Raw genomic sequence first — 24,288 nt, 5'->3', positions numbered from 1 at the left:
TTGTCCTCTATTGATACAAAACGCAATGCCTTATGTCCTCTTTTTTTATCTTGAAGAGAAAAATAGAGAACATAAAGGTGTCCAGTTTTGTATCAATAGAGGACAGAGGACAACCAGACTGTTCTGTATGATGGCCAACATACCTGCTGTTTATTCCTGACTGGCAGGGAGACAAAAACAGCATCATGTTTTAAATCACAGTTTTAGCTTTCTTGCTGATCAGGAAGGAGTAGTAAGGTCTTCTACAGTGTGGGGAGGGGGAGACAAGGGGCAAGTTATGTGCAGGGGAATGCACGGGGCAATTGCGCCCTCTACTTCCGCTGTAAATTTGGTAGGTCCCTAGCAATTTATGATGTTCAGGGAGATTACAGAAGCTGATAAAATGGGACAAGTAATAAAAATGGGAAACATCAACTATCCGCATGTAGACTGGGTAAACACCTCATGAGGGTGAGATGTGGAAATAAAATTTCTGGATAAATGACTGCTATCTAGAAAAACTCATCTTGGAACCCACAAGAGAAGAGGCAATTCTAGATTTGCCCTAACACACAGGACATGGTTACTCTGTAATAGCAACCATAACACAATTACATTCAACATTAGTGGATGAGAATAAGCCTAAAAAGTACATCCCACAGATGTATAACTTGAGGAAGTGAAATTACACCAAAATGAGGAATTAACTTAGAAAGAAGTTCAAAGGAGCAATCAAAAACACAAAAGCCTGCAGGCAGCTTGGAAGTGGTTTAAAAATATTACATTAGAGGCTCAAGAAAAGTGTATACCAACAATCTAAAACGGTATAAGGCAGACAAGTAAAACTCCTGAATAGTTTAATAGCAGTGCTAAGGAGGCCATTCAAGGCAAAAAGACATCCTTCAAGGTATGTCCAAATGTGGAAATCAGGAACACTCACAAACTCTGGCAGGGCAAGCATAAAAGCAAAATAAGGCAAGCCGAAAAAGAATGTAACATAGCAAAAGTTAATAATAAAAAGTTTTTAAAATACATCAGAAGCAGGAAGCCAGCAATAGAATTGGTGGGACCGTTAGATGACCGGAGTGTAAAAAGTGCATTTAGGGAAAAGAAGGCCATAGAAGAGAAGCTAAACAACATTTTTGCATCAGTGTTTAGCAGAGAAGATACTGGGGAAATTCCCATGCCAGAGCAATACTTCCTGAAAAGCTGAACCACATTAAAGTGATTACAGAAGAAGTTGTAGAACAGATTAATAAATTAAATACTAATAAGTCACCAGACAGGATCGGATGGCATTCACCCAGATTCAAAGATGAAATTGCAAAAATGTTGGCAATAATATGTAATGTACAACAGCCTCTGTGCCAGGGAACAGGTGGATTGCCAACATAATGCCCATCTTCCAGAGGTGATCCTGGGAACTATAGACCAGTGAGTCTCACTTCCATCCCTGGCAAGTTTGTAGAAGTTATAATAAAGGATAAGATCAGTAGTCATATGGACAAATATGATCTGCTGGGGAACAGTCATCATGATTTTTGTAAAGAGAAATCCTACCTCACTAATCTGCTGGAGTTTTTTAAAGGTATCAACAACATGTGGATGATGGGGATCCAGTTGGCATGATATATCCAGACTTTGAAAAAACGTTTGACAAAGTCCCTCACCAAAGGGTTTAAAAAAAACCTATGTTGCCACAGAATTGGAGGGAATGTTCTTTAGTGGACTGGGAGCTGGTTAAAAGGTAGAAAGCAAAGGTTTAGGGCTAACTGGTCACTTTTCAGGATGAAGGGAGGTAAAAAGTGTACTCCCACAAGGATCTGGGCTGGGTTCAGTTTTGATCAACACTTTCAACAATGACCTGGTAACAGTGAAATCTCCAAATTTGCAGATGATAAATTATTCTGGGTAGTTCTCTCTCACATTGATGGACAGGACCTTCAGGAAGATCTCACCAAGCTAAATGGGTGGGCAACAAAGAAGGAAGAAAAGAAAGAAGGAAAGAAAAGAAAAGTAGATGAATTCCAATATCAATAAGTGCAAGGTAATTTACCTGTGGAAAAATAACCTCAAATAGATACATACAATGATGGATTCTAAACTAGCTGTCCATTGCTATATGTCCATTTTCTATAACTTTGAATTAAATAGGAAGAAAAATAGGACAGCAGAAATCTCAGCAGCATTCAGGAAAAAGTCTATCAGGAGGCTGCTAAGTAGCATGTTCCTGGCTTCGAACATTTTCAAAAAAGTTACCATAAATTCTAACTGTGGACTGAGTGCTGCCTAATGCTCTGACTCACTTCGGGATTGGTTTAGGTACAATTCAAGGTTTTCTATGGAGAAGAGTGTCAGTAAGCAAGAAAATAAAAAGAAGCAGGAAAAAAAAGGCCTCAGCAAAATATACTGCTGCTGTATCAGACTTGACTCAGAAATGCTTACAGCTGGGAAAACTCTTTCTTGAGCTTGTATAAAACATAAACTGGGCCAAATTTCCTATCAAGGAGATAGGTACATGGGCTTCTGGGTTCTGGGGCCCTGCACCTCTAGCTGCTGACAGGCAAAACTTGTGACATGGTGCTTGTGCAACTGACTGTCTCTGTCTTGGGGCAGTTGATTGTCTGTATTGATGATTTCCTCTCCTTAGTCTGTGGTTTTGTAGCTGTTAATCCTTGCTAATTAACTCATTATCTAGTAGCTAGTAGTAGCTAGCTACTGTGTATTGAGCTGGTCCCCTGAGTGAATCATGATTGATTGGTAACACAATAGCTTAGCAGCCAGGCCTGCAGTAGTTCCTCACCCCACATCCCGTGCCCCAAGACAGACACAGTTCCACAAGCTCCCATGTCACGAGTTTTGCCTGTCAGCAGCTAGGGGTGCAGGGCCGCGGAACCCAGAACCCCTGCACCCATCTCCTTGATAGCTGGCAGACTTCGTGGCTGCAGCAGGGGCTAGCAGGCCTGCAGCTTTCACCCTGCTGCACCTTAACACACAGTCACCCATGTCACAAGTTTTGCTTGTCCACAGCTTGAGGTGCAGTTCCCCCAAAACCCCTGAACTGATCTTCTTGAAACTTGGCAGGATTTGTGGCCTCACCAGGGGCCATCACCCCTGCAGTTTTCACCCCTATTTGGTGTAACACATACATGTGACATGAGTTTTGCTTTCAAGAATTTGGGGTGCATTTTGTGCCAAACCCCTGCACCTATATTCTTGAAAATTGGCAGACTTCATGCTCTCAGCAGAGGCTACCATCTTCGCAAGTTTCAGCCAAATCAGACAGAAAACAATAAAGGTATAGATATTTCATTGATTCCCCATTATACCCTATGGCTGAATCTCCAAAGCAGCTCTGAAGCTTCGGAGCCACTTCGGACGAATCGAAGCAGGAAACTGATCCAGAGCTCTGGATCGGATCCCTGGCATCTGAAGCAGCCAGTTCCGAAGTCGAATTGAATAGCTGCCTATTCACATAGGCATAGTAGACATGTTAATGTACATTAATGCTGTGTGTGGACTGACTTGGAACTAACTTTAGTCCCAAGTCAGTCTGCATGCACAGTGTTAATGTGCTTTAATGCACACATGTGTAGACACAAACCTAAATTGCCTTAATGCACATTAAGCTAATGCTCATTAAATTTAGGCATAGGCCATTGTGTAGTATCTATATTGCAAAGTATGTTATGTGGACACAATTTTCAAATGCTTGCAAGTTGTCTTGTGCAGTGTTGTATAAATAAAGATATGGCATGATTTCTGGCATGATTGATTGTGTGAGCACATGTTTGTATGTATGCATGTATGTATGTGTATGTATTGGATATACACAGTTTTAAAACACTTTACGCAGTGATAAATTGTATAACAAACCTAAGTGGTTTCACACAGATGCAGTTAAGTAGTAGTCATGGATGCTCAAAAAATTTGGGTACTAGATTCAGGAAAGCTCTTAATTCTAGTGTATTCTAGAACACTCTAAGAACAAATGTACTTTCAGTCTTTGATTTCAGACTAAGGAAAAGGAAAGAGAGAAAGGGCATACTCCAAATTTGTAGGAACCCATTTTGAATTAGCAGTATAGCCTGGCAGGGAGGATCTTAAGGAAGAATTTCTTTACTGTCCAAGCCCCAAAGGTCTGGAATAGCCTGCCATCGGAGGTGGTTCAAGCACCTACACTGAACACCTTCAAGCGTAAATTGGATGCTTATCTTGCTGGGATCCTATGACCCCAGCTGACTTCCTGCCCCTCGGGCAGGGGGCTCAACTCGATGATCTTCCGAGGTCCCTTCCAGCCCTAATGTCTATGAAATCTATGAATATGAAATCTAGGAAATCTAGGAAATCTTGACACTGTAAAAGGTGCAGTTGGCAGAAAAGACTCGTAACAGTTCCTCTGCATTTCCCTGTGCATAGGGGTGTGCAAAGTAGGCCCTATTTGATTCAGATTCGGCCCAAATCAGGGACAGTGATCTGATTCGATTTGGCCAAATCCAAATCTGAAGATTCGATGCTGATTTGGAGACATAGATACAGCTTTCATACATTTCATAGTTTCATAGATTTCATAGATTTCATAGACATTAGGGCTGGAAGGGACCTCAGAAGATCATCGAGTCCAGCTCCCCACCCAAAGGGCAGGAAGTCAGCTGGGGTCATAGGATCCCAGCAAGATAAGCATCCAGTTTCATCTTGAAGGTGTTCAATGAAGGCGCTTGAACCACCTCCGGTGGCAGGCTGTTCCAGACCTTGGGGGCTCGGACAGTAAAGAAGTTCTTCCTTATGTCCAGCCTGAAACGATCTTGAAGTAGTTTGTGACCATTCGACCTCGTCATCCCTTGGGGCGCTCTGGTGAACAAACGTTCCCCCAGATGCTGGTGGTCACCCCTGATAAACTTGTAGGTGGCCATCAGATCACCCCTGAGCCTGCGCTTTTTCAGGCTAAAGAGCCCCAGGGCTCTCAGCCTGTCATCGTAAGGTCTGCTTCCCTGACCTCTGATCATGCGCGTGGCTCTTCTCTGGACTCTCTCAAGCTTCTCCACATCCTTTTTGAATTGTGGAGCCCAAAACTGGACACAGTACTCCAGCTGCGGCCTCACTAAGGCCGAGTACAGGGGGAGAATGACGTCCCGGGATTTGCTTGAGAAGCATCTATGGATGCAAGCCAGCGTTTTGGTCGCTTTACTAGCCGCCGCATCGCATTGCAGGCTCATGTTCATCTCGTGGTCAATGATGACCCCCAAGTCTCTTTCTTCCATAGTGCTAGCCAACATAGCACTGCCGAGCCCATAAGGATGCTGCGGGTTTTTTTTCCCAAGGTGGAGAACCTTGCATTGATCGGCGTTGAACACCATCAGATTCTCGTCCGCCCACTTGCTGAGCCTGTCCAGGTCAGCCTGGATAACCTGCCTGTCTTCTGGTGTGGATGCTTTGCCCCAAAGTTTGGTGTCATCGGCGAACTTGGCCAGTCCGCTTCTGACTCCAGTGTCCACATCATTAATGAAGATGTTGAACAGTATGGGTCCAAGGACAGAGCCTTGGGGGACCCCACTGGTCACAGGACACCACGATGAGTGACTTCCATCGATTACTACCCTCTGGGTCCGACCCCGGAGCCAATTTCCCAGCCAGTGGATCGTGGAGGACCCAAGGCGACAATTGGCCAGTTTCTCCAAGAGGCGATCATGGGACACCAGATCGAAGGCTTTTTTGAAGTCAAGATATATGACATCAATCTCTTCTCCCTTGTCCAGGTGATAGGTCACCTGGTCGTAGAAGGAAATGAGATTGGTCAAGCAAGACCTACCCGCAACAAACCCGTGCTGGCTATCCCTTAAGATGTTGGCGTCGGCCAGTCCATTAAGGATGGCCTCTTTAATAAACTTTTCTAAGATCTTCCCCGGGATAGAAGTCAGGCTGATGGGCCTATAGTTAGCCGGATCCACTTTCCTCCCTTTCTTGAAGATAGGCACCACATTGGCCTTCTTCCAGTCTTCGGGCACTACACCAGAGCGCCAAGAGTTTTCAAAGATCCGTGCTAGAGGCTGGGCTATGATGCTCGCCAGCTCCTTGAGTACCCTGGGGTGAAGATTGTCAGGGCCAGCTGACTTGAAGGTATCCAGCTTCTCAAGATGTTCCTTCAGAAAGTCAGCATTAATGGAGGGCAGGGGATCACCCTCACCCGGACTTCCCGGCCCTGTAGCGGGCATGGGCGTCCCATGGGACTGATGAAAGACTGACGCAAAGTACCTATTTAATAGGTTAAAAGTATCCTCCTATTTTCTACTCTTCAGAAGAATAATAGTCCAAACCATCTCAAACCTCAAAGAAAAAATTGTGGTTGGTTTCAGTGTTGCTGGGAATCTGAGCATGTTCTGCCATGAATCTACTACTGATAGTTACAGCAGTGCTGGTATCCACTCAGAAAATGGTTTCTTTTCCCCCTCCAAACTGTGCAAGCATTTCTGGAAAACTAAAGTGATGCCATCAAATGCATGCACTGAAGTCAATTAAGAGATGTCAGAAAACTTGAAATTAGACTCAGGAGATAAAATGTTGGGCTGCCTCAGCCTCAGGTTTGCTGGTCATTACATTTTCCTCAGCATATTTGCCAAAACTCAGACTTTCCCAGAACTAAGTACAGATTTGGCCAAGGTTGGTTCTCCACCTCTTTATCATTACCTGAAAGAGAAAAAAGCCAAATACACAGAACTATGGGTTTGGTTTTGGAGTAGTGCAAAAAGTGCTTTTATAATTAAACGTTAGTGCATGAAGGTCTTTTTCATTTCTGACCGCAAATCTAAGTTTGAACAAGACCAGCCATGATGCTGTCACAATTTCATCAACCATAATGAGGAGGTATGTTTCCAGGAGATAAACAAGAGTGAAATTACTTTCCTCAAAATTAAATTAGGGTTGCTCTAGTTTATTCATAGAAGAAGGCAGTTATTGGACCACTTCACTAATGGGAAACAATCACGTGCTGCTAGGAGTACGTGTTCGAGAAGGAGAGCATTGCATCGGATACCTTCTGGGAAGTGAGACTAAATCATGCCAGAAGTTTCCTGAATTAAAAAAAAAATGCAAAATTATTATTCATTTAATTTTCTTTAAGGCAACTGCCAATATCGGCTTGCAGGGACGTGTAGCTTTCCTTAACATAGAGAGCTACACCCCCGCCCCTTTTCTCTACACGATCCCTCCTGTACAGGGTATACCCATCTATCCCCGTGGTCCAGTCATGGGTGGAGTCCCACCAGGTCTCCGTTATCCCTATGACATCGTAATTGTTTGCACTGAGCATGAGGATGAGCTCCTCCTGCTTATTCCCCAAGCTCCTGGCATTAGTGTACAGGCAGGCAAGTTTTAAAAGTTTTTTCTACTAATCTTGAGGTAGCAGGCACGACTTGTGAACACTGCAATGCTGGGGCACATGGAGCATTCCACAGGAGTGTAGGGGGGCCCTCCTTGTGCTTGGCGGCAAACCGGGAATTGGACTGGAAGTACTTCTGGTCCACTTCCAGGTGTGCCAGGGAGCATGCGGGGGCCTCTCCCCCACCCCTCCAACTTGGCAATTGGCCTCAGGGGGATCCCACGTACCCCCCCCAACCCAGGAGGCACCAGTCACCGAGCTGGGGGGGGTTCAGGGGCCCCTGTGTGCACTCCCTGATAGACCTGGAAGTGGACCAGAAGTGCTTCTAGTCCATTTCCAGGTCTGCTGCTGAGCACATGTGGAGCCTCCCACACTTCTGTGGGACATTCCATGTGCCCCAGCATCATAGTGTTCACGAGCCCCTGCTACCTACAGGTATGTAGAAAAAACATTTAAAGCTGTCTCTCTGTCTGAATCACCGAGTCTTTCTGAATCTCTCCAAATCGATTCAGCGGGATTAAAGGGTCCTCTGATTCAATTCAGATTCAGAGATTCAGCCACCAAATCGGGCCGAATCTCCACCAAATTGTATCAGGGATCAAAGCTTCGCACAGACCTAATATGCACACCATACTGTTTATATGAAATGTATAACTCTCTTGGGACTGTTGAGCTCTCATGGAAACAGACTTTTTGTGTCATTTCCAGTACATTCTGCTTCTAGTTGGGCTGGAAATAGTGTATAAGCACCTTTTCTTTGCAACATCTTTTAAAGAATTGAAAATCTGGCTAATTAATATAAGTGCATGGGGAGATGCACCAAGCTGAGTAAAGTGTATTTCTGAAATAAAGGAGTAAAGACATAATAGGAAAAGTAGCATTCTACCGTGGATTTTCAAAAGTTTTTGACAAAGAAACAACAGGGTTCTTCTCACTCAAGTCTAAATGAGCTCTTAAATGATTCCCAAATGGGTGCAATATATAGGCCCAGTTTTGGACTACAAATATCCCACAGCTGGTTGGGATTGTTGCAAAGCTCAAATCAATATCATGGCTGCTTGCACTGAGTCCCATAAAAGTCATAGGAATGGTCAATCAAGTATTTGGCTCATGATCTACCTCTTTTGGTCTATCCTTGTATGAATCAGAGTTCTGCAGTGGGGAAGTTGGGTGCTTGTCCTCTTGTTTTGACAGTACTTCCTTAGAGTTAGATTTAGTAGCGGATGCACAGACTGTTCTTTCTGTGAAAGTCTTTGGTGAAGCGCCAAGTGACAGCAAAAGAGTAGCAGAGAGTGCCTGTAAAAAACCATATCATCCCACACAACTGTGGCACTGTTGACCTGCTTTGGCAGATGGATAGACTGTGTGGGATGAATTTGTCTGTGCAGACCACTGCTTTTTAAATCATGTTAATTCAAATGTATCAGAAGAAAATCAATAACATTAATTCTGCAGGAAAAAAAACAATGCCTGCCCCCCATATTCATACCTCCACCACCATGCATGCGAGTAATATAATCTGTGAGCAGAGCAGTGATTCTCAGTCAGGGTGCTGCAATTCCTTAGGGTGCCATGAGATCCTTTGAAAGGTATCCTAGGGTGCCACACAATATTAGCACTGATGCATGTGCAAACACCTTCACACGATACACAAGATAAACCTGGAGTTTTCATTTAGAAATCCATGGGCGCTTGTATACATGATGATGTCATGATGGACACATGCTGGAAATTTCCTTTTATGACGCTTAATGGAGTCACATATTACATGTACACGAGTTTTGAGGATTTTAGATGAATTTACATTGTTGCAAACTAAACTATATCCTGATGCAGTTTTGTTCGCTACAACGTATTGCAGCTATTAGTCAGCTCATCTCCCGGCAGCAGGAAAGGCAGGCAGGCCCTGCAGAAAAAAAAAGGATTGGGTCCCTTGCTACTGCTGCCTTCAACAGGTGCCTACTGAAGGCAGAAGTGGCGAGGGACCCGATCCTTTTTTCTTTTTGGCAGAGCCTGCCCACCTTTCTCATGGCTGGGGGGTAAGCTGCCAGCCAGCCAGCCTCTGAGCTGCAGGAAGCCCTGTTCCTTCCCTCTGAGGTAGCAGCACTCCCCAGGCTGCCCGGGAGGGCTGCTAGTGAACCAGCTGCTGCCCTGGCTCGGAGGCAGCACCTGGCCCAATCCAGTTCTTTGCCTGGTGGAGCTGCCACTGTGGAGGGAAGGACTAGGGCTCCCTGCAGCTCAGGGGCTGCTTCAACCCACTAGCAGCTCAGCCCTTGGCTGTGGGCAGGCTCCACCAAAAAAGAAAGGATCAGGCCCCTCACCATAACATGATGGAAAAATAAAACTCCTAAATTGAAAGAGGTGGTTTCAGTTAAACACCCACCCTTTCGGTTTAGGGGGCATAGAAGACTAAACCCCTATCACGTGTATAAGCTCCCCTGATTTCTCTGCAATAGAATTGCCCTATTTTTTTCTAGAGTCCAAAAACAAGTGAGAGCTAAGTGGAGGCATTTTTCTGTGGGGTGCCTAGAGTCTAACAAGGGGTGCCTTGAGTTTAAATAAGTTGAGAACCACTGGTGTAGTGTGCGCAAAATAAGCTAAGAGCCACAAAGTAGAACCCCTATTGTCATGTCCTTACATGCATAGGATTCCTGCTGATAACAGTGAGAGATCTGCCCTTGTTGTTAAAGTGAAATGCTAGCATTGACATTCTGTGTGCTCATGTGAAAGGACAGTTTTGCCCACGCTGGTTCATAATGACAGATAGAGCCATAATTTAAAAAGAAAAAAGCTTTTGTGACTATACTGGTACTGGTGAGTCTTGAGCTGCCACTTAAGGTTTGTGACACTAGAACTACTAAAATACTTAACAGGATGAGTAAACAAGAAAACATGCTGTATATGAAGAAATGCAATAACTAAAACAAATATTTATTTTTAATGACTTGCCCTCCATAGAAAATCAGTAGAAAGGTCATTTCTAAATAATGGCATGCAGTTGTGCCAGAAGGAAAACTAACGTTGCAAGCATCAATATCCAGATACACAGAAATATTCGTTAAACAGGTTTTTTATGACCTCTCTGTCCTTCAGTTCTTTAACTTCTTTATCTCCTTTGATCCCTTCAACTCACCTTCCCCTCTCTCATCAGTGCCCCATCCTTTCCTCCCATTTTCCCTATCCTTTGTATATAAATTATCCTATTGCTTTCTAATTCTTACTCCGGCTCTGCAAATCCAGTCATAACATTTGACATAGTAGGTGATAGCCTAAGAAAGCTCATGCCTCTCTGAATGAGCTAATCTATAAAGTGCCACACTACCCCCACCTTTTGCCTGAGTGAAGTGAGGCTAACACTCAATGTCATTTGTCTGTTGTCTGCAATGCAGCACACTTTGAAGACTGTATCTAATAAGTTACAAAAGTTCATGAAATGCTTTAAGCTTGAGTAAAAAGAACCCTGTTGGATTTTGGTGACCAATGGAAAATCAGGACATTGGAAATTGTCATTTCTACACCGGGTCTATTTGGTCCTACACAGTGACATCAGAGAGAACTCTGCCACTCATCACTCTCTTCTTCCAAATAGTTTGCACAGTTAAATCCCATTGGTTGAAATTACTTAGGAAAGGTCACTATAGACCAGGACAAAGGTGTTCTGGCCTGGCTTGTGGAATAATATGGGCTCTGCTTCAGATCCAAGTGCTACTGGTACATTGACTGAGTAGGAGTAAAGCTGGAAACTTGTATTGTGGTTCCCTCTTTAGAATGGCTATCTCAGAAGAGATCTTTGTCTAGGCAAAATGAGTTTATATTGCCTAAACAGTACCCAATTGATGTTGTAGGCAAAAAGATTCTTGCACAGCTTGCACAGAAGTTGTTGATATGAAACATAGCACAAATAAGAGAAGAGCAGGGGTTTTAGTAACTTAAGAATCAAACCTAGATGTAGTGGCAGCATCCTGTAAAATTCTTAAATGCACAGGGATAGAGACTGTGTTCTTAGGCCTCCCACCAAATGTCATCTTGGCTTACATAAACAGTGGCACAAGCAATCTTATAGACACAAGCAATCTTATCTTAACTCTCTTTTTAAAGTAGCTTTTAAAATTTAGTATTTGCTTGGCTTTCAGATAGCTGAAAGGAAGGATTTTACAAGCTTGTTAAATAAAGGATCTTTTATGTATTTGTACATCTTATGCAAAGTATAAAAAGGAGAGACTGAGAAGCAAAGGATCATCGCTAAAGAAAAGTAAACTGTTTAGAACTCCCAAACTTCCAAAGGACTCCTCAATGCTGTCTGGCTGAGTCTTGTACTATGCAGAACTTTGCTTGGGATTTCTTTTGAGCTTTTCTCTATTTACTGTTTTTCAAGTAGTATGAAAATAAAATAACTATCCAGAAAAGTTCATCCTTATAAATTGGACTCATTTGAGCAAGATTAACTGAAATCCAAAAGGCCATTCTCTAGATTTTCAAAAGTGACAGAACAATTTTGGGAGCCTCACTCTTCAGGTGCTTCTTGCAAAAGAAAGCAGACTGATTTTTAGAGGGTAACAGCTCTGCCTTTTCTGAAAATTTGCCCTCTTTTAGCATATATACAATCACTTTTGTATACCATGGTTGCTGGACCTAATTTCTTTTCACACCAGAAAAAAACAGAAATAACTCTAAGAAACGCTGGTGTGTAGAACCAGTGTGAGTGAGAGGAGACTAAAGACCATGGTGGGAATGCCCTGTCATTCAGTTTAATTATGACATATGTCATCAAATTAAAGGGCTTGCAGGAAAAATTTCCTTAAGTGTCCATCAATATTATAGTTGAGATCCTAGTGCTGAGGATATATGAACCATGAGATCTTGACCTGACCGTTATACTTGCTCTATGACTTGAAGTCAGGTGTGTTATAGCCATAATAAATTGCACTGACCAGGCTGTATCAACAAGAGCTTGTAAAAGATACAATGAAAAGAAAAAAATCTTTCTACACACTGCCTGCTGCCGAGAGAATACAGATCATGTAATGTGTTGTCTTGGAGACAGCTCCCCTTGTTGAGTGCAGGGAAAGGAAAGTAGCCATCAAAGCTTAACAGAGAAGAGAAAAATCCATGTATACTGATGCAATCAATATAAAATGTAGAAAAGTCTGCCTCAGCCCCTTGAAATGTAAATAACAGTCTGGCTTAACACAAAAGTAAAGATTATAATAATTGACTATAGCACTTTATGAGTATGCCAAATAAAAGCTGTCTTTGTCTGAACTCCAAGCATATTGACAGAAGCCACATTGTTTGAAGAATAGTAAATATTACTGGGCTGGAACCAGTTAAATGTTCTTTGATGTTTTCATTGGTACACAGTAAAAAAAACAATTGGTCAAATGTTTTGTCTCAATGAACTTTTATCAAGATTTGAGCTTAGAGAGAAAAAAGCCAGTTTTATTGATAAAAATGTCTCTGCTTCACTCATTATAACCTCTTAAATATTTGATTCTTATTAGTGTAGTTATAGGGGGACTAGTGTGGCTTGGTGGATAAAGCACTGGACTACACCAAGTTTGATTTAGTCCCTGCCTCTTCTCTTGCTGTGCTGGGATGACCTGGATAAGGCACTTTCTCTTCTCATGCTTCAGCTTCCCCATCTGTAAAAGGGGAATAATTTATCTCCTTTCTAAGATGGTAAGACTTTCCAATTAAAACAGTGTTATTTTATTAAAGTAGGATGTTGGTCGGAGGTGCGCCGAGTGTTTTTTGGGGTAGTATCTATTTGGTTGCTGTCGCTTTTGATATACAGACTGATGGAATCTGTATGTACTGAAAGGCTGATGTTAACAAGGCGTGTTTCAGATCCCGAAGGCAACTCAGAAAACGCAACTTGAATATGTGTTCTGTGGCAAAAGCTCAGAAAGGTTTATTGTTGTTGGACAGCACACAAGTCAGTCCAAATTAGTGAAGCTTTTCCTTGATGGACAGAGACACCATACATTATTTACACTTCCCTATGTCTCTCTGAGGTAGGTCTCCCAACTCTGTATTTACACTTGTGTATCCCCCTGTCTTGCACCCACTGTTATCTTTCTCTCTCTGTTGAAATGTTCATTTTTGTTTTGTTTAGTTTGCCATGTTCATGCATCTGCACTCTCATTGGTAAGTTCTAACTTTTACATTTGTAGCTGCTGTTTGTGTATTCCTTTCAATGTCATGTTGTTTATTTCTGAATTTTTCATTTTTTTCCCCTGCTGGGTCATCCCATGATCAGGAGGCCCCTTTCTCCCATATTGCTTTTCAGCACCATAGCTTACTATAACTTAACATAAGTATGGCCTAGCACAACCAAAATTCCTGCATAGGGGTTCCAAGAATCTGAGAACAGGTTTTCCTTCCCTTTACCATGTTTGATCCAGGCCAGGAATGTACTAAATGTCTTGGACTTTCCTGATGTAAGAAGTAAGAATATCAAGGTACATGACTGGAAATTGTGCTTTTATTATATAATGCTTTCCCTCCCCATTAAGTTTCCTGCTTAATAAGGCTGTGTGAAGCTTCGGTAGCCGATTCAATTCAGAGGAGATTCGGCCTGATTTGGTGGCCAAATCTCCAAATCCAAATCGAATTGGGAGACCCATTCAAAGGTCTAAATTGATTTGGAAGCCTCCAAATCAATTCAGATAGATTCGGAGACATTTGGGGATTCAACCATAGACTATACAGGCAGCAGTCCTTGATGACGCTGGACACAGCTGCCTCCAGCTGGTAAGTCTGTTGTGGTGGGAGGAGGGGGAAGGAAATGGGCATGGGGGAGGGGGGGTAGATCAACTTCCCCACAGCAAGGGAGGGATTGGGGCTGGAGCTAAGACAAGCTGCCCAGCCAGGGCAGGGGGGCATGGGACTTGGAGAGGGGGGCTCCCGCCACTGCACGCCACCAGTCCAGGAGCTGCTCTTCTGGTGGCTTCTCCAGTGGCTGTCGCCACAAGTCCAGGAGGGCATGGGAGAAGGCATGTGCCCCTGGCTCTGCACGGAGTGGGCTGGGCTGGGCTCTGGTAGGCTAGGCCCAGCTGACCACTTCTGGGCTGCGCTCCACAGGGTGGATGGAGCCAGGGCTGTGCTCTGGGTTGCTGGCCCCAGTCACAGCCTAGAGTGCAGCCCTGGCTTCACCTGCCCCGCAGAGCACAGTGGAGTGGGGATTATGGGGGGACTGCAGCCACCCTAAAATTCCCCATAGCCCCTACCACCAGCCCTGCCCCAATCTGGGTGCATACACCTGCCCCCATGCCCTGCCACTGCTTGCTCAGCCAGGGTGGGGCACATGAAGCCGCAGCTGGTCCAGGAGGTGTGGGGTGGCTGGAACAACTTCTGCCACTGTACGCCACTTGTCCAAGGCAGTGCAGTGGCACCGTCCCATGCCTCCCCACCCTGGCTTGGCAAGCAGCGAAAGGCATAGCCCCCACTCCCAGTGCCTTCTGCCCATCCAAAGCGCAGCCCACCCCATGCAGATCCAGGGGCACATGCCTGCTCCCATGCCTTCCTGGACTGGTGTCAAAAGCTGCCAGAGGAGCCACTGGAAGAGCAGCTCCTGGATTGGTGGCACGCAGCAGGACACAGTGGCAGGCACCCCCCTCCCTGAGTCTTGTGCCCCCCTGCCCTGGCTGGGTAGCTTGTCCCAGCCCCAGCCCCAGCCCCAATCCCTTCCTTGCTGTGGGGGCGTTGATCTGATTCCCCACCCCCATGCCCCCTCCCTCTTCCCACCACAAAAGATTTACTGGAGGCAGCTAGAGGCAGCTGTGTCCAGCGTTGTCAAGGACTACTGCCTGTGTAGTCTATGACGGAATCTCCGAATCAGCACTGAATCTCTGGATCTGAATCAGCTGAATCAAATTGGGACAATGATTCAGATCACCAAATTGAATTACTGTCCCTCCAAATCAGCCAAATCTGAATCCAGAGCAAATACTTGATGGTTCGCATAGGTCTACTACTTGATTCCCCAGCCATGAGCAACTCGTGCCTCCTGAGTTTGAAGGGGCACCTGCAGAAGCCAGCAGTGGTGTTGGTGTCAGGGATGGGGCTGGCAAGGACCTGCAGAACCCAGAGGCAGCATAGGCAGCAGTGGGCATGGGGATGGGAATGGCAAGCACCCACAGAAGCCGCTGGTGGCATCGGGACAGCCCTGTCAGGGGGGCACATGCCCCGCCATGTCTCCCCTACCAGTTGCCTGTGTCCCCAACACAGCAACATGTAAAATGCATGAAAATTATATTCTACCTTTGAAGAGATACACAGCTATAATCCAGTCCTCCTAGTCAATAGCAAAAGGAGGCAAAGAAGAACTGTTAGACAGTGGATAGGGGTGGTCAACAAGAAAACTTGTATGCCATGCAGTTGTAATGAAAACCAAGAAATCAGAACATTTAGAAATAAATTCTATCATGTGCATCTCTCTCCAACCCTAGTTCCTGTGCCAAAATAAACTTGGTAATAAATGTTTCTGTTGATAATTAATGTTTCCAATTAAAATATACTTTATGTTTTTGAAACAAATATTTACTTGGGGATCAGGTGTGAGTATCTATAATAAACCTCTCAAAATATTTCTTGCACAGGATGGGAAGGAGAACAAACATTGTTAATGTTAAATACTTGAAAGGTGCCAAATCGCAGCAAGGCTATGTAATTTTCCAATACAGATATCAAGAACTGCAGGTAAAGAGGTAGCTTTATGGCCAATTCTAAATCCTAAAAGAGCAAGAAAAAGTTTCCTGAAAGCATGCACAATATGTTACGTTGTTTTCCAAAGTAAAAATTTCTGACTTGAATCACATAAATAAGGCCCACATTGCATCCCCACAGAGCTTATTGTAGGATCTGTGTCGGCATTAGCAATCCCTCATAGTTAAGGATGATCACTCCCATGGGTTAAGGAAATGGTTGTAGATGAATCCATTGATGGCTAAGAAGGCTGATCCTAGATCCACAGATTCTCTGGCAGACATCACAGATGGTGGTGAAAGGGAGTGTCAAACCATTGATTTCTCAAGTCTTAGAATCATAGAAAATTAGTGTTGGAAGGGACCTTAGGATGTCATCTGGGGAGCTGGAGGAAAAGCAAGGGCAACATTGGACCCCTGATAAACCAGATGGGACAACTGGGGCGGAGGGAACTGGCGCAGTGGAGTGCAGGTGAGGGAGCTTCAGAAGGAGGTTAGCAGGCTGAGGGGAATCAGGTAGGTGGAGGATGAAATTGATAGGTATTTTCTCTCCCTGCAGGGCCATGCATCCAAGGAAGAAACACGCCGGGAGGTGCCCGGAGCAGAGTGGCAGATGGTCCCCTCCAGAACCAGGGCTGCTCACAGCAGAGCAGTGCCAGTTCCTCCAGTCTAGCTGGAGAACAGGTACGAGGCCCTGGCAATACTGCAGGAGAAGGAAGGAGAAAAGAACCTCCAGAGAGGAGGCAACCCCACACTTTGAACAGGCTGAAGGAGAGAAGCAGACTCGGAGGAAGAAACGTCAAGTGATCATCATAGGTGACTCCATCCTAAGAGGTACAGAGGGTCCCATCTGTCTCCAGGATCCCTCGACATGCGAGGTCTACTGCCTGCCCAGACCAAAGATTCAGGATGTGATGGAGATGATCCAGGCCATTACACAGCCCACCAATTACTACCCCATGGTCCTAATCCATGTGGGCACTAATGATGCGGCCAGGAGAAGCCCTGATCACCTGATGATGGACTACCATGCTCTGTGGGGCATGCTGAAGGAGATAGGGGCACAGGTGGTATTCTCTTCTGTCTGTGGTAGGACCCAGAGGGTGGTGGTTGACGGAAGCCAATCGTTGTGGTGCGCTGTGACCAGTGGAGTCCCTCAAGGCTCTGTCCTTGGGCCTATACTATTCCACATCTTCATTAATGATGTGGACATTCATATCAGTGACAAGAAATAACAGTCACAAGCTGGCAGAGGGTAGATTTAGGCTAGATATCAGGAGGCGCTACTTCACTGTCAGGGTGGCTAGGATCTGGAACCAACTTTCAAGAGAAGTGGTGCTGGCTCCTACCCTGGGGGTCTTTAAGAGGAGGATGGATGAACACCTCACCGGGGTCGTTTGACCCCAGTACTGTTTCCTGCCATGGCAGGGGGTCAGACTTGATGATCTGCTCAGGTCCCTTCCGACCCTACCCTACCGACTATGAAACTGACAACTGACACCCAGAAAAAAGACAACTTGCTAAATGGGTACTTTGTGTCGGTCTTTCACCAGTGCTATGGGACACCCCTGCCCATTATGGGACAGGGAGGCCCGGGTGAGGGAGATTCCTTACCCTCTATCAATGCTGACCTCATGAAAGAACACCTTGAGAGGCTGGACACCTTCAAGTCAGCTGGCCCTGACAGCTTACACCCCAGGGTACTCAAGGAGCTGGTTAGCATCATAGCTTATCCCCTGACACAGATCTTCGAGAACTCCTGGTTCTCTGGTGAAGTGCCCAAAGATTGGAAGAAGGCCAATGTGGTGCCTGTCTTCAAGAAAAGGAGAAAAGTGGATCTGGCAAACTATAGGCCCATCAGCCTCACCTCTATCCCGGGGAAGGTCTTAAAAAGATTATCAAAGAGGCCATTCTTAACATACTTGCTGATGGCAACATCCTGAGGGATAGCCAGCGCAGGTTTGTTGTGGGTAGGTCTTGCTTGACCAATCTTATTTCCTTTTACGACCAGGTGACCTATCACCTGGACTAGGGAGAGGAGATTGATGTCGTATACCTTGACTTTAAAAAAGCCTTCAATATGGTATTCCATGATCAGCTCTTAGCAAAACTGGCAACTGCGGCCTCGGCCTCAACACAATCCGCTGACTGGGGAATTGGCTCTGTAGTAGGACCCAGAGGGTGGTGGTTGGCGGAAGCCAATCATCATGGTGCACTGTGATCAGTGGGGTCCCTCAAGGCTCTGTCCTTGGGCCTATACTATTCAACATCTTCATTAATGATGTGGACATTGGTATCAGAAGCGACTGGTCAAGTTCGCTGATGACACCAAACTCTGGGGTAAAGCATCCATACCTGAGGACAGGAGGGTGATCCAGGCAGACCTTAACAGTATCAGGAAATGGGCAGATGAGAACCTGATGGTGTTTAACACTGAAAAATGCAAGGTTCTCCACCTTGGGAAGACAAACCTGCAGATGCTTATAGGCTCAGCAGTGCTACGCTGGCTAGCACTATGGATGAAAGGGACTTGGGGGTCATGATTGATCACAAGATGAACATGAGCCTTCAGTGTGATACTGCTGCTAGTAAAGTGAGCAAAATGCTGACTTGCATCCATAGATGCTTCTCAAGCAAATCCCAAGACATCATTCTCCCATTGTACTAGGCCTTGGTGAGGCCACAGCGGGAGTACTGCATCCAGTTTTGGGCTCCACAATTCAAAAAGTATGTGGAGAAGCGTGAGAGAGTGCAGAGGAGAGCCATGCACATGATCAGAGGTCAGGAAAACAGACCTTATGAAGAGAGGCTGAGAACCATGGGACTCTTCAGCCTGGAAAAGCGCAGGCTCAGGGGTGATCTGGTGGCCACCTATAAGTTTATCAGGGGTGCTCACCAGGATCTGGGGGAACATCTGTTCACCAGAGTGCCCCAGAGGATGACAAGGTCAAATGGTCACAAACTTCTCCATGACCGTTTCAGGCTGGACATAAGGAAGAACTTCTTTACTGTCTGAGCCCCCAAGGTTTGGAATAGACTGCCACCAGAGGTGGTTCAAGCACCTACTTTGAACGCCTTAAAGAGACATTTGGATGTTTATCTTGCTGGGATCCTATGATCCCTGCTGACTTCCTGCCCCTGGGGCAGGGGGCTGGACTTGATTATCTTCCAAGGTCCCTTACAGCCCTAATGGCTATGAAATCTATTAAATCTAGTCCAACCCCCTGCTCAAAGCAGGACCATCCCCAACTACATTATTTCAGCCAGGGATGTCAAACCAGGCTTTAAAAACCTCCAGGAATGGAGATTCCACCACCTCTATAGGTAACTTCCATCTTCTAGTGCTTCACCACTCTCTTAGTGAGAAAGCTTTTCCTAACATCCACCCTAAACCTCTCTTGCTGCAACTTGAGACCACTGATCCTTGTTCTGTCATCTGTCACCATTAATAACAGTCTAGCTCCATCTTCTTTGGAACCTCCCTTCAGGTAGTTAAAGGTTTCTATCAAATCCCCTCTCAGTCTTCTTTTCTCCAAACTAAGTAAGTCCAGTTTCCTCTGCTTCTCCTCATAAGCCATTGTGCCCCAGCCCCCAAACCATTTTTGTTGTTCTCTGCTGGACTCTCTCCAACTTGTTTTGGATGGCCTGTTTTGTTTCGGAGCTGTTTTGGAGCCTTGCATTTTGTTTTGGATTCAGTGTTTCAACTGTTGAAATGGCAACTGAAACTGTCGAAACAAAATGGCTGCTGAAATTTCACACAGCCCTACTGCTCACCTCCTCTCCAAACTGTGTTGCCCAGTGCAGTAGTCTGGGAGCTGCCCTTGCCTGTGAAAACGGAAGCAAAAAAGACATTGAGCACCTCAGCCTTTTCTGCACCCTCTGTCACAAGGTTACCTCCCCATTCAGTAATGGACCCACACTTTCCCTGATCCTCTTCTTGCTACCAATGTATACCTGTAGAAACCCTTCTTGTTACCCTTCATATTCATTGCTAACTACAGCTCCAATTACACTTTGGCCTTTCTGGCTTCACCTACACGCCTAAGCAATGCTCTTATATTCTTCCCTAGTTATTTCTTCAAGTTTCCACTTCTTATAAGCTGCCTTTTTGTGATTTAGTTTACTAAGCCAAGCTGGTTTTCTGCCATACTTGCTAATTTTCCTACACAATGGGATGGTTTACAGATTCACAGAAGTTTAGGGCTGGAAGGGACCTCATGAGATCATTTGGTCCAGCCCCCCTGCTCTGGACAGGAAAGACTGCTGGGATCAAATAACTCCAGCAAGGTGTGCATCCAGTCTCCTTTTGAAGATCTCCAGGGTAGATGCCTGCACCACCCCCACTGGGAGTCTATTTTAGAGTCTGGTCACAAGAACTATAAAGAAGTTTTTCCTTGTATCCAGTCTGAAAGCTCCTTCTAGGAGTTTATAACCATTGCTCCTGGTATTCCCCTGGGTGCTTTGGTGAATAGTTGTTCACCTACCCTCATACTCTCCCCTGATATATTTATAAATTGCCACCAAATCCCCCCAAAGTCTTCTCTTTTCTAGGCTGAACAGTCCCATATCTGTCAGCCTTTCCTCATATGGCTTGCTCTTCAGGCCTCTAATCATACGAGTGGCTCTTTTCTGGACTCTCTCAAGCTTGTCCACATGGTTCTTGAAGTGTGGTGCCCAGAACTGGACACAGTACTCTAGCTGTGGCCTCACCAATGCTGAGTAGAGTGGGAGAATAACTTCCTTAGTTTTGCTTGAGATACACCGGTAGATGCATGCCAGTGTATTGTTTGCTCTGCTAACTGTAGCATTACACTGGTGGCTCATATTAATTTTATTGTCAGTTATGACCCCCAGGTCCCTTTTGGATGTGGTGCTAGCTAGCGTAGCATCAAGGAGCCTGTAAGTTTGTTGTGGATTTTTCCTCCCCAGATGGAGCACTTTACATTTCTGTGTTGAACAGCATCTGGTTCTGGTTCACCCGTCTAACTAATCTGTCTAGGTCCAACTGGATTATCAGCTAATCATGAGGCATGGCCACACTTCCCCACAGTTTAGTGTCATTGGTGAACTTTGCCCATGTGCTTTTCACCCCCACATCAAGATCATTGATGAAGATGTTGAAAAGCACTGGTCCAAGTACCGAATCCTAGAGAACCCCACTGGCTACCTTCTGCCAGGTTGTCTATTAGTACACTCTGGCTCCAACCCTGCAGCCAGTTTCCCATCCACCTGGCTGTTGAATTGTTGAGCCCATAGTCTCCTAGTTTTACCTTCAGAACCTCATGGGACACCAAGTTAAAGACCTTCCTTAAGTCCAAGTAAATGGCATCAACCTCATCTCCCTTATCCAGGTGGTGAGTAACCTGGTTGTAGAAAGAGATGAGGTTAGTCAGATATAACCTACTTGTGACAAAACCATGCTGGCTGTCAGTCAAAATTTTGCCTTCTACTAGCTTATCACATATGGACTCCTTGAGAAATTTTTCAAGGATTTTTCCTGAGCTTGAGGTCAGGCTGATTGGCCTGTAGTTCCCTGGGTCCTCTCTCATCCCCTTCTTGAAGATGGGCACACCACTCCTATTCTTGCATTCTCACTTGTTCCTGCACTCTCAGTAAGGCTTCCTTAAAGTACAGCTAGCTCTCCTGGACTCCTCTCCCCCCTCAGTCTGGCTTCCCAGTGGATCCTGCCCATGAGTTTCCTGAGTGAGTCAAAGTCTGCTTTTATGAAGTCCAGGGTCCTTGCTCTGCTGCTCTCCACCCTTCCTTTCCTCAGGATCTTGAGCTTAATCATCTTGTGTTCACTGCTGCCCAAGTTGCCATCCACTACTACATTCCCCACCAATTCTACCCTGTTTGTGAGCGCCAGGTCAAGAAAAACATGGCCTCTAGTTGGCCACTCCAGCATTTGCTCCAGGAAGTTGTCTCCATCTGTTCTCAATTCTCTAAAAATGTAGCTCTAATTTAGTGCATTTGGGCTGTCCCTTGCTCTTTCCCCCTAATTCATCTTTTATTTAAAACTGTTAAACTAATTCAGGGAAATCCAGAGGAGATCAAAGCTTTCAGCAGTAATATTTCAGATGAAGTAAGTGTGTCCACAAGCTTATTAAATTCGCCCTTAGAAAAAAGGAAAAACAAGCACACATCTAACACAGGGAATAAAATTGAAATGAACACAATCAATCATTCTCAAGTCAGTTAAGTAACCTTTCCCTTAACAAAGATATTCCCTGTGGTCTCATCTGGATCATACTAATGAGCAAGACTGCCGGCTTTATTATATTCCATACATTATCCTAGGTAATTAGATGATTATTGGAAGCACTAGACAAGATGCTGGAGGTCATAGTGTTCAATAATCATTCAGGACCAATATACTTGAAATAGATCTTCTTTATTCAGTGATGCATTTCCAACTGCCTCTGCTCAATGGAGCATGTGGTTTTGCAGCCTTTCCCCAACCCTTAGTGTATCTGGAAAGCTAAACTATGCAAAGGCACAATTCCCACCTGCCATTCCCATCCCAAACTAAATAAGCAGCATTTTAAATATTCATACTTTCTATGGTTTATCTAGTGTATGGCCTAGGGAGGGACTCAGGGAGATCTTGGGTATGAGGAGGTTGTATGTAAGATGACATGAAGATTGCTGTGATGGGCTTTTAGGATAAAATATATTGAACTGTGCACACCAAATGAAAGAAAGCAAAGCATATCTGAGATTCCTTTGAGCACAGCTCTAAGTCTCCATTTTCCTTAACCATAGTACTATATTCATGACTTTGATTCTGTGTGAATGTTATAGTTTATTAAAGTAAAGAATGTATGTCTCGAACACAAAAGTTCAAATATGCTTTTCCACTCCTGACCTCTGTCCTTCAGTTTTCTTCCTGGCCATGGCCAGGTAAGAAGGCTTCACTGAGCTTATATTGGATATATTGGCTCATTTAGGCAACAGTGGATACCATGCCCACACATAAGGCACAGGGAATTTCCTTTAATATGGTAGATGTCAACTATAACTAGTCCCTATTAATAATGAACAGAATTTCTGTAGGGTGCCCCTGTACAATTTCCTTGCCTCATATCAAGTACCTCCACTGTGGAACAGCTAATATACTATAATCAAATGTGCCACAGTCTCTGACCTGAATGACTTGACTCCACGTCCTTTCAGCACCTGTCCTATGACAGCATGTGCTCTGGCGTCTTTAAAGAACGCCTAGTCATATCACAGGAGTGCAAACCTGCCATGCTTGTCTTGACAAAAGAACTTCTTTGGCACTGAGATCCCTCTGCGAACACAGTTCCCTGTACACTCTGACTGATGAAACCTGACAGCCATCCATGAATTACCATGCTTTGGTAATCACATTTTCCTGTTTGCTCTCCAACCACAGAACAGTTCAGAAGGATAGAGTCAGAGAGTCAAATTGTACTTGCCTCTGCATGGGAAAGCCAAGAATGTTAGAAGGCCCAAAAGAACCTTCCCCATCCTTGCGCTGAGACACAAGGATGAGCCACAATCCCAGTCCTTCTGCTGTATAAATCTAGGAATAAGGCAGATTTCTTAACACAGGAAATAAAGCAAGGATTGACAGCTAAGAGGTAAAAAGGGGCTTTTCTTATCCCAGTTGGCAGATCTAAACTATTGAGTGTCTATGGGGCCTTTCTGGGGGAAAGAGATGTCTGAGTCAAAGGTCTGACAAAGCCCATACATTCCTTCTCCTCCCCTGTTGATTGCTTTGTGAATCACAGTCACAGAGCTACTGCATGGCTGGGATTAGCTAGGTGGGTGCAGAGTCCTACATTTCAAAGTAAGGGTCTTCTGTGCCTCCAAGCCCTATGCGTAGTCGGGGGATGTTTGATGCAGTTAGTTTAAATAAAACAAAAACTCCTTGGCTGAAATCTTGTATTCCGAGTTTCACCCTGAGGTGAATATTTATGACTAAGGGTAAATCCTGCAGCTAACCTTGCAAAGGCAGGCAGAGCCATTGGCAAGAACCAAGTGGCTCTAATACCTGGACTTGTCCAGAGGGGCTTGATCAGTGTAAACATAATTCATCCTAATAGATACAACATTTGTCCCTCAAGCCTCTACGAAAAAAGTGTCAGGCTAGCCGAGTAAGTGGGCTGCTCAAACACGTTCAGCAAACTGGACTGTTGTTATGACTCACTTTTTTACAGTTGCTCTTAGTCACAGCTGGGCTATGGAGTCTCAAAGCTGTGCAAA

Source organism: Alligator sinensis, unplaced genomic scaffold, assembly GCF_000455745.1.
Source record: "Alligator sinensis unplaced genomic scaffold, ASM45574v1 scaffold596_1, whole genome shotgun sequence".
Lineage (NCBI taxonomy): Eukaryota > Metazoa > Chordata > Crocodylia > Alligatoridae > Alligator > Alligator sinensis.
This window is presented reverse-complemented; position numbering follows the sequence as displayed.